General features: G+C 34.4%; 1 long non-coding RNA gene across 1 annotated transcript; it reads left to right on the top strand.

The window, feature by feature from the left end:
• The first annotated feature begins 7,485 nt into the window (after positions 1 to 7,485).
• Positions 7,486 to 9,227, top strand: LOC139865810 (uncharacterized). The gene is made up of 3 exons (XR_011765113.1): positions 7,486 to 7,568; positions 8,583 to 8,656; positions 8,941 to 9,227. It is a non-coding gene; the product is annotated as an uncharacterized lncRNA (long non-coding RNA).
• Positions 9,228 to 10,497: the final 1,270 nt, after the last annotated feature.

The following is a 10,497-nucleotide window of genomic DNA, read 5'->3' as shown; positions in this document are numbered from 1 at the left end:
CAAGAATGAGTGGAACCTTCGTGTCTTCCTTAATATCCATAATGACGAAATCGACGGGAAATGCAAACTTATCCACTCTAACTAGGACATCTTCAGCTATTCCTCGAGGAATCTTAACTGATCTGTTCGCGAGTTGGATAGTCATTCTGGTAGGCCTGAAGTCTTTTAATCCTAGCTTTTGAAATAACGAATAGGGCATTAGGTTTACACTGGCTCCAAAGTCTGCTAACACATTGCTAATTTAGTCATCTTGCAGGTAGCAAGGTACCGTAAATCTTTATTCTATTCCATGCTAGACACAATGACTCATTTTCTTTTTGAGAAAAGTTTGTGATGTCATTTCTTAAACAGGTTTGTAGGGAGGGTGGATAAAATTTGTTTAGAAATTTAGTGGCTAAATCCTCCCATGAATGGATTGAATTAGGGTTAAGTTCGTCAAACCATGCTAAAGCGTGTGCTGAAAGTGAATATTGAAAACGATGAAGTTTCAAAATGTTTTTCTCATTTTCTTCCTTCTTAAAAGAGTCAACCAGACTGAAAAATTTGTTTAAATGAAAGTTTGGATCGTCAGTTGGTAATCCTTGAAATTTACAGATCATACTGACTAGTTTAATCATGTGTGAACTGATTTCAGAAATTCCTTCGGTTCCTAAGGTGATTGGTCCTCCTCTTTCCTTTAAGCATGACTTATGCATAGAAGCAAGGGCATCTTGTTGTTCCATTTTTTTAGATTTTCTGTTTAAAAAGACTTAAAAGTAACTTTTAGAAAATATTAATTTACTAAAAGGTTCGATAATGTAATAAAAACAATTATTCTTGAAATTCGGTCGCTAACCAAATTGGATATCTTAACTGATAGGATTTCTTATAGATTACTTGTATCGAGGTGGCCAGGCCGACTACGGAGAGGCAGGATCCTTTTGGTTCCAATATAATTGTAGATTGTTCGAAAAATTCAACAACCAAGTTCGTGTATAATTGTCTTTCTTAGACACCACCAAACAACACTTTTTTCTGTTTAAAATCTTTCTCAATCAAAATATTCGATCCCTGGCATCGGCACCAGAAAACTTGTTACTACTATGATATGGCCGAAACGGACGGTTTTATTCATGCGGTGTCGTTAGGTCGCAGGATGTCCGGATTCAGTTGATCAAGGTAGCACACAGTGGTTTTGTTTATTTATATTGTGCGGGGCCTAAATTTACTTTTACTTTCTAAGGTGTAGAAGGTGTAAGTTAACCTAGTGTCGTGTTTTTTTATGGAATAACGAACTGAAGATCAAGTGGATAATTGTCTTTTAGTTAAATTACCTGGACAAACGATAGTAGCTGGTTTTAGCTAAAAGTCCTAACTGCATAAAAGTAAATAAAGTGAAAGCATATCCGGAGTATGCAGATCAGGGAAATGTTGACCAAGATATCAGTGTTGGGTTAGGAAAAGGTAATTATGCTTATGTTAAGACTATGCTTGGAATGATGTAGATCTAGTTGGATGAGCCAATTACACAGACCTACTTATCTCTGAACTCTCGGAGTTCTCTTTGAGTAGTGAGAAGTATGTCACTTGGTCGTATAATTGAAGGGTAGCTATACCTCGGAGGTTATCCTCAGTAAAGTACTAGGTTTATTAGTGAGTTGAGCTCTAATCCTAACCCTCGTTATCAGTTTAGTTAACTGAATAAAAACGGGCCGTGTTGATTGAACACTGATCACAAACGGAAAGAATCCGTCGGTTTAAGTTGGCAAAACCTTAAATGTAAACTAACAACCATTCCATCATACTAATGAGATCATATCAATTCAAGCATTATACGGCATCATAGTTGATATACTGATAGTGAAGCAGGTAGAAACCTAATGAATACCTAAACAGTTGATATGACTAAGACCTAAGGCAACAATCAGACAAGAACATGCAATAGGCTTGGGTCACACAGTGAAGGCACTAACTAGATCTTAACAGCTCCTAAGAAGTCTCTTCGGAACAGTCAATAGGCATACTAGGTCATTCATGTCTCAATTCCTAAGTTATGTGTCCTAAAAGGGCATTAAATGCCTCTCGGGAACTCCGGCCATATGGAGTTCATAGAATCTTCAGATACAGTATAACCAGGGGTCTTAATCTTATGAAGTAGCTAATTTCATATAGGTAGACAAGTCCTGATCACAACCTAGGTTGGTCAGTCCTTAAGATGCTAGCATACAAATCTATCAGACTTCCTAGTTCAGTATTATAACAGTAATCGTACTAAATTAACATAATTACGCTAACCCAAACTTATATCATGGCAACATACAGATTAATTGAGCTATCATGGTAATATCGGAACGCATTATCAAACATAAAAAGTAAGAAAACATGTTTAATACAAAAGACAAGCGTTTCGGATAAAAACCTGAAAAGGCCGAAGAAATCTGCCCGATATCGCAGGGACTCGCCGGGATATCCTCCGGAAAATAAAAGCTAAGCTAACTACTACTAAAAACTAACTAAAAGCTTAAAAATATGAAATGAATTACAAATTGAGTGTGTGTTGAAATGGATAGAGAAAGCCCTTTAAATAGACTTGAAATTTGCCTGCAAACGGCTGGCAGGCCGTTTGGCAAGCCTTTTGGCAAGCCGTTTGCAGGGCCCGTTTGCCAGGTTTGCCTGTTTAAGGTGCCCGTTTAAGGTGCCCGTTTGCTCTGACCGTTTGGCAGCCCGTTTGGTAAGCCGTTTGGCTTGCTGATTTGCTGGATCGTAACTTGACTTCTTGTCTTTCACCGTTTTCGCTCTAGAATCTCCGTTTTAGCTCTGTTTTACTTGATTCTTTTTGCATCACCTTCGTAATTACTTAATCTACAAAATCAACCGAAAAAGCGATAATTTTGCCGACAAAGTTTAAATCTTTATTGTTCTAGGGCTTAGTATTGGGGATAAAAATTGTGACTATTTGACCGATATCAGTATCTTTATTAAATGTTCATATTTTCATCCCATCTATAATATTCGTGAACAAAGTTTCAAAAAACGAAAAAAAAAAAAAGTTTTTGCTTCCCCCCTCTTCCCCCCGATTGGTTACTTCCCTCTTGATCCTACCACTATATATATATATATATATATATATATATATATATATATATATATATATATATATATATATATATATATATATATATATATATATAAAGAGTTGCGTAGTTAATTTATAATAAGGAAAAAAAGTTAAACAATAATAAAGTGAAAAATTATGTGGTTGATTTAATAATAATAATGATGATGATAGTAATAATGATAATAATAATAATAATAATAATAATTTTAATAATATAATAATAATAATAATAATAATAATAATAATAATAATAATAATAATAATAATAATAATAATAATAATGAATAGTTGTTAGTTAGTAAAAATTATGTGGTTGACTTATAATGAATGAGAAGTTTAATGGTTAAATTATAAAATGCGAAAACTTTGTGGTAAGTTTGTAAAAACTATGAAGTTAAGTATTATAAAGGGCGGGGTTTAATTGTGAAAATATAAAAAGTTCGAGGTGAATTTGTGAAAATTATGAGTGGTACTATTTACTTGGCGTATGCCATTTAGATATATAGAGTAATTATTAGTAATATTTGAATAGAGGTGTTTTAAGTTAAACACTTGCATTTACAATCATGTATATTATATGATTATATGATATAGTTAATTTAGTAGATTTAGTTTAACCCGAATTGATAATGTTTATTAATTGTTTCCACTAAGTTATTATTTTTTTTTTGCGAAAATATTAATATATATATATATATATATATATATATATATATATATATATATATATATATATATATATATATATATATATATATATATATATATATATATATATATATATATATATATATATATATATATATAGTGGTAGGATCAAGAGGAAAGTAACCATTCGGGGGGAAGCGGGGGGAAGCAAAAACTTTTTTTTTCGTTTTTTGAAAAAACTTTGTTCACGAACATTATAGATGAGATGAAAATATGAACATTTAGTAGAGACACTTTGTTATAAATGTTTTTAATTTGGCAGGAAAACGCTCGAGGAAGTAATATATAACAATTATCGTATTTTTCGAGCGTATTTTGAGGTTTTAGCTATTGGGGTTTAGATATTAGGGTTTAGATATTAGGGTTTATAGGGTTTAGATATTAGGGTTTAGAAATTTAGGGTTTAGGGTTTAGATTTAGGATTTAGATTGAGTTTTTAACACGAACGGTTTAGAGTTTAGGATTTAGAGTTTAGGGTTTAGGGTTTGGTGTTTTGGGTTTATGGAATAAACCCTAAACCCTAAATCGGGCTAAATTTTACTTCACAAAACATGAAGAAAAAAAAAACGTTCATATTCTTCACGAACAATATTATCTTGAATGTTATTTTTGTCGATCGTTTTCCCGCCTAAATAATAACATTCATCACGAAGTGTCTCTTCTAAATGTTCATATTTTCGTGTGATCTTGATGCCGGAAAAAAATGAAAAAAAAAATGAAAAACAAAAAAAAAAATTTCTTCCCCCCGATTGGTTACTTCCCCATTGATCCTGCCCCTATATATATATATATATATATATATATATATATATATATATATATATATATATATATATATATATATATATATATAACAGGTCAAATGAAACGGTGGTAAAACAATGCAGATCCTATCGATCTGTAATTGGAGTACTTGGTCACAACCGCAGGGGCGAAGCCAGAGTTCTAAATTACTGTGTGCACTAAATAAAACGTATATATAATTCCATTACACCTATAGTTAAAAGAAGAAGCTAAAGCCACAAACATTTTTACAAAAAGAACATATGGGTAATACTTACTAATTAAAATCAAATAACAATTATTAATTACATCATAAAATATGTATTACCTTATTTTATATAATTATACATACAAACTGTTTAATACATTATAATTAGGAGAAATGGAATTGTTAGATACGAACTCTTTTAAATTTGAAATTGTTTATATGTTTTAACTTTAATGGTCAAAGGTCAATACTTATAATTTCCTACGGAAGACACGTGTTCATTTAAGTAATTTGTGATAATTGTAAACAAGTTGATGGCTAGTTTGTAAAACTAATACATAGTAGAAGGGCTAATATGAAATAATAGTCATCTCTCTTATATTCTTATCTAGCCGTCCCCCATTTCTCCTCTGTTTTCTTTACATTCTATTTCTTCAACATTTTATGATATAACTACATAAAACATACAAAGGCTCCCCCAATCTAACGCTCCTTGTATTTTGGTGCACCATGTAATCACTCGCACAGCCCAGTGTGAACGTCGTCGCTGGGTGCACTAGTTAAAAAGCATACACTTTTAACCTCATTTTAATTCACTGGACAACCCGTTAGACAATTCTTGGACTGGTGACTGGTGGCACGTGCCACCATAGTCTATATGGTGGCTCCGCCTCTGCACAACCGACCAAAACTCATTAGCTCTCGCTCTGTGCGTCCTGCACAATCTGGACGACAACATTGAAACCAGAGCGAGCACTATTGAAAGTAATTGAAAATACAATCAGACAACAACCACCTAACATTAACTTAAAACAAACATATAAACTTGATCCCGTATCCAACCCCGCATCTATCACTACTCGAGAACTGCGCATCCAAAACGTTCACTGGGCAACCCAAGAACACCTAACCCGAGGCCTGCAAACCAAAGAAAACCCTCATATCCGATAAACCCAATAATCTAGCCCATCGAATAGATACCAATCACCGTTCGGGCAGACAGTACGACCCCGAGAGAAACCCCAGTAAACATTCGTTTTCCGCTGTCAACAAAGTCAACAACGCCGTCAATGGCACCGAGCCCACTCAAATAGGCTCGGCGACGGGTTAAATGGAATGAACGAACCAGACGAGCAGCAACCAAACAGATCCAAACACAGATTCGCACCATAAAGGAACCAGTTATCTCCACCAATTTTCTGAGGACATTTACAAACCCGCAGATTCCGACAGTCATCAAAACAGCAGCCAGCTTTCGTCGGTAGCCGCTGGCAAATACCAACAGCCGCCAATAACCAACTACGACCAGCACTATCTTAGGTCACCGTTGGCCTCCAAGGACTGCCAACAGCGTCATAACTAACCAGAATTACCATCAGCCGCCGACAGCCACCGGTGGCTGCCAGACAACTACCATAGCACGAATCACAGTCGCCAACCACTGTAAACCGCCACCCACAAATGGACCGGACCGATAGTGAATGCTAGCGACTAGCCATGGCCGCCAGGAGCCACAAACCAACCACAGTCACCGTCGGCAGCGCCCAAACCACCAAAACCTACCGGATTTCAACACACAAACACACTCCACCGCAGATCTGCCCAAATTGGCCCCCAACCCAACCCATAACCGAAATCTGACCAAAAGAGAAGTAGAGATCCAGAAGTGGAGCTCGTCGCCTACAATCCCACTCAGAAAGACAATCGGTAGTGAAAGGAAAAGTGCCACATGAGCCGAAGCTCCCCAAAACCCCGACCGACAGCGAGAATCCGACAGTCAACCCCACACAAAGAACCGAAACCCAGATCTCGAGGAAAACCCCAACAAGATCGTCGCCTAGAGTGCGGCCTAGTGGTCGGAGAATCCAATCAGGCTAAAGCCGTCGCCGGAAAGGGAAAGAGCGGTGGACCTTTATTTAAACAGAAAGCAAGTAAAACCGGACCACCGGCGAGATGTCGGTGGTCGGTGAGGAGTACGTCACGAAGTTACAAACCTGCAAACGGAGGGAACAGAAGGAAACGAAGGTGGCAACTGAAGAAACAAGAGAGGAAACTCAAATGGAGTAGATCTACATAGATGTAAGTAGTTTCAATCGAATTTAATAAAAGAAAAAGAGCAGATCGGAGATAAAAAGGAACTAGCGAGATTCAAAAAGAAAAAGGGATGAAGATGGTCACGTGAAGGGATGGCACAAAAATATCAAGTCAGAGAGAATATAGAGTGCGTTTATTAGCTGGTTCCACTAAGTTATTACCTTATTTGTTTAGCATAGTTTTAAATGTCATTCATTTTCAACTATATTATAAGAGTCACTATTAAATATGTACATTAAGAATTCTACTTTAATGATTTTTTTTCTAACGGCATTTGTAATCATTGACGTGAGCTTATATGTACCAAGAATGAAATCTCATACTTGAATACATCTATATCCATAGTTTTTGGTTTATGATATCTCTTTATCTTATAATAACACAGATTAAAATAGATCATCTTGAATAACCATAACTAATCCTAGCCTTCCATTAAGTAACTCCTCACTAATCTAGACCATTCATATTTCTTAAATTTCATTATGACCTCATAAATCAAGACATGATATGTTTGATTACCAAATTACCCTCCTAAAATCCATTTTGGGCGGAATCAAAAGGAAAAATTAGAGGTTCCCTATATTTCAAACCATTCATAAACTACTACAACTAAAAAAAACCCTAAATTTCTCTTGAAACCCAAGACAATCGGTTGCTCACCTCTTCAATTGAAGTACTGTAAGTCTTTTTTTTTTTTTCATAATCTATCAATTATTAATTGTTTTCATTAGTTTACTCATTGATGATGTGTAGCCGCATAGGTTGAATTGAAACACACCAAAGATTTATCAAATGGTGTCTGTTGATTGCTACCAATTTTCTGCTACTTTAAATGTTTAAGAAATTGTAAGGTAACTGAACAATAGGGTTAAGGGGTTTTCAAACGTGTATTGTGTTCATTGGGATTTCTAGGTCGTCTTGTACTCATACATAATTATAGGATTGAACAGTTGTGTGAATGCTAAATTACCACCGTTGACTATTTTATTTTACAGACCTGAACTCTACAAGTCTAGGGTTCTTGAGTCAATGCCATTGATGACCGCGGAATCAATGTAGTTTGAACTTAAATTAAGAATTTTGCAGCAGTTGCATTTGGTTCTGCTCAACATGGGTTCGAACTAAATTGAGAAATTTGATTCTTCTCTCTTCAGTATGTAGGGGTTATCCTTGCCCACCTTTTAAAATTATCATCCTTGATGTAGTACAATATTTTAAATCATGGGAATATATTTGATGAAAGTTTTCTATAGGTGACTTCTTGAATTAAGTGGGTTGCACATGAATATTAGTTTATGTAGAGAGTACCTTAAACTTATGGAGGTAATGTTGACAATGTAATACAGTAACATATAAAGTTTATGATACTAAATAGTTAATGTTCCGAATTCGATTTAAACTGTATTCATGAGAGCAAAGTCAACTTTATAGAAATATATGCTTTATTTTTAATGGGTCAATTGGTTAAGCTAAAATCTCTTCTTCTCTTGTACAATTATAAGAAGAAAAAAATGTGTCATCATTAACCATTCTACTATTTTATAAAAAACATGAACAGTAAATGGGCATTAATTTCTTTCTAAAACATGAACAGTAAATGGGCATTAATTTCTTTCTCCTACCTCTTCGAGTGGCTTAGATTGTTACTTCTGTATTTTTTTTTACTGAGTTACTTCACTTGCTGCAATTCAGATCAGAATCAGAAGTGGTAGGAAAATGGCTAAACATTGGCTCCGGGTTCTCCTCGGCCTCAGACTGCTCATCAGGTATCATTTTTGTACGTCATGTTATCATGTTCAAATCTTAAGATGTTCAAACATCTTAAGATTAAACTGATGCAAGTCTATTAAAACAAGTGTTAAGATGTTCAAATCTTTATGAATCATCGAATCATGTTAGTCACTCAGAATTTTTTTTTCCAACCTGCTCGAAAAGCTCACGTTGTTGCACATGGCTCCATACCTTTATGTCATAAGTGGGCCTTAATGGTTTGTCTACTACTTGGAAAGATCCCTGAACGAACATTTTTAAATTTGGTGTATTTGTGCAGAATCACATGTTAATAAGAAAAACCAGGAACTGAGGATTATAGATGAGATTAATGTTGGAAAAGAGAAGGGCTCTTGCTGAGATTAATGTTAGGTTCATAATTTTATTTAAATTTACAAATGTGGATGAATGTATGATTTTAGGTAATGTAAGTTATGTGGAGCAAGTGTTATGCTTTTAAACAACAAACCAATTGTAGCATTCAGGCACATGCTAATGCTGTGTTTCTTCACTTCTTGGTTATTTTGTGACATTGACCATTGTGAGTAATTGATCATTCTTGATATATCAGACTAATTTTGTAAACATGTATGTTAGATCGGTAAGTCAGCTCATTACCACGAAATCATAGGTTTTTGATAATGTTTGATAAAGATTTTAATCATTTTGGAACTCAAATGGGATCAAACTGAAGGTATGGAGTGATTTAAATCGTCCGCATTACAAAGAAAAATATATATTTCATTTCAAATATTATTACGAAATTGAAACTGTTACAAAAGTTGGCTGATAATGAAATACGGGGTATTTATTAACGAGATCCATCAACATTGACGAATTACATAGGTCACATGTCAATATCTATCCAAAAATTTGTTCTGAAAAACTATATGAAACAAACAATATTTTATACTATAATTATACACATAAAAATTCCTTTTTTTTTTAAAGATCAACACTTTTATTAAAATATAAAATAATACAAGAGTACATCTATATCTAAACGATACAACTTAAAACACCACGGGAGCTATGACACACTGACTAAGATACACAATTACAAGGCAAATATAATACAAAGAAAAGTGGACACGAAAGGCTCTGTACGGTTTAACCCATTTGTGGAGGATCGGGGGCTAAGTATGACAGGGAAAACCCTTTAACCTCTTTCTTAATCGAAGCTGAGTCGTTTACTTGTAATAACAAGCTGAGAAGAGAACGAATCACAGTGCCGGCAACTTCAACGACAAAGCAATTCGTTTCTACTCATTTGAACCCAACTAAGACTTGATCGAGGCAAAGGGGTAAAAATTCCTTTAACCTTTTACATAGTACATAGTAACATGTTATTCATCGCCATTTTTTCATATTTTCACACACGTTAATTGTGTAAAAGCACTTTAGAAATTATGCTACAAATGCCGATGGTTTCTTTAGAAAATATATCCTATTCAATAACAATTCATGTTTAAGTCCTGCGAATTCGCGGGTTATGAACTAGTTGGTTATTGAAATAAAATTAATATTCCTCTAATTATTAAGACTTGGGGTTTATCATGCATTATTGCGAACAAGATGGTTATCGTTGTACAAATTATAGATTCCTAAAATATATAATGTTAATGCACATAATTCAAAAACAGTCAAATCTTATGCACCTTGATCATAAAGTAAGTTTCATTTGAGTTTAACTCTACCTGTAGTAATTTTGTGTTAACGTGCCAATAGAGTCGGAGTTATCTCAGTTAACATTCAATCACAAATGCTTGAGTTAGTATTCAACAACAACAACAACAAAACTCAATCTCAAAAATGTTTGATTTAGTATTGTACTACA

The sequence above is a fragment of the Rutidosis leptorrhynchoides genome, chromosome 9, assembly GCF_046630445.1.
Source record: "Rutidosis leptorrhynchoides isolate AG116_Rl617_1_P2 chromosome 9, CSIRO_AGI_Rlap_v1, whole genome shotgun sequence".
Classification (NCBI taxonomy): Eukaryota; Viridiplantae; Streptophyta; class Magnoliopsida; order Asterales; family Asteraceae; genus Rutidosis; species Rutidosis leptorrhynchoides.
This window is presented reverse-complemented; position numbering and strand designations above follow the sequence as displayed.